The following is a 1,370-nucleotide window of genomic DNA, read 5'->3' on the forward strand; positions in this document are numbered from 1 at the left end:
ATATAATAAAGAAATAAGATAAAGCGATAAAGCACACCACAAACACAAGGATTTATAGTGGTTCGGTGCTAACCTTGCACCTACGTCCACTCCCCAAGATCCCACTTGGGAATTTTAATCCACTATCCTTTGTATTCAACCCGAATACAAAACGTCGGAAACTCCGACACTAGCTATCCCAAGCTAGAATACAGGACGTCGGAAACTCCGACCCTAGCTATCCCAAGCTAGAACACTTGTTTCCCGGGTACAAGCCAACCCAAAACACTCCGATTTCAGGTTCGGATCAACCTTTCCTTGTTTTGGAAATCCTCCAAAAACAAGAGCAAAAACTCACAAAGAGTAAGAATATTTAGAGCACAGATGAATACAAAAACAGCTCCTTAAATGAGCAAATATAACAATAAAAACTTTACTCAAATGAAGAACCCCTTTTTCAGATTTTCTCAAGATGAATGAACGGTTGAACGCTTGAGAAGAGGTTGATTGTTGATTGAAGATCTTTGAAAGCTTTGAACGATCTCTAGATCAAGGTTGAAACGATAGGCGTGAAGAATTCTCTCCTTGAAAGATCTTTCTTTTCTCTTTCACAATCTCTCTGGTATATTGTGGATCCTCTCTCTTTTTCTATGGATATTTCTTGATCTCAGGCTTTTTCTTGCAAATTTCGGATCCTCTCTTCTGTTCTTCTCTTTTTCTTCTTTTTCTCTTCTCATTTGATTTCACGTTTGATCCGCTATTTAATCTGCAATTTCTTTCATCATTTAAAGCATTTTGTAGCATTAGAAGCAAGAGAAAACAATTTAGGCAGATAAAGAGCCGTTAGAGGATTTTTAGGAAGCATAAATGGCAATTAAAACGGGCAAAAAAATAGCCGTTGCTGACATTTCCCGTCGCAGGGGTCGACTCATGAGTCGACTCATGCTTCAGGAGTCGACTCATGAGTCGACTTCTGTTGCAACAGACCAGAAGATCTGATTTCTGGATTTTTCGGCTCAAATCAGCAGAGGTCGACTCATGAGTCGACTCATGCCTTGTGGGTCGACTCATGAGTCGACTCACAGGTCGTGCCAAGCCAAAAATCCAGCGTGCCATGGGAATTTTTTCGTGCCATTCAGCTCATAGTGCCATGAGTTGACTCATGAGTCGACTCATGCACTTCAAACCTTCATAACTTCAAAAATATTAGTCCAAACACAATGAAATTTTCACCAATAGATTTCAAATCATTTGTTCTACCAAATGGTACTATCAAATCAGGATTTTAGTGAAATTACGATTTTGCCCTTGAAGAGCATAAGGACTTTTTCAATTGATTGTATCCCTTCAATCTGCTTTGTAATCATCAAAATCAATCTAGGAGCAACAAA

This window comes from Elaeis guineensis, chromosome 14 (assembly GCF_000442705.2).
Source record: "Elaeis guineensis isolate ETL-2024a chromosome 14, EG11, whole genome shotgun sequence".
NCBI lineage: Eukaryota > Viridiplantae > Streptophyta > Magnoliopsida > Arecales > Arecaceae > Elaeis > Elaeis guineensis.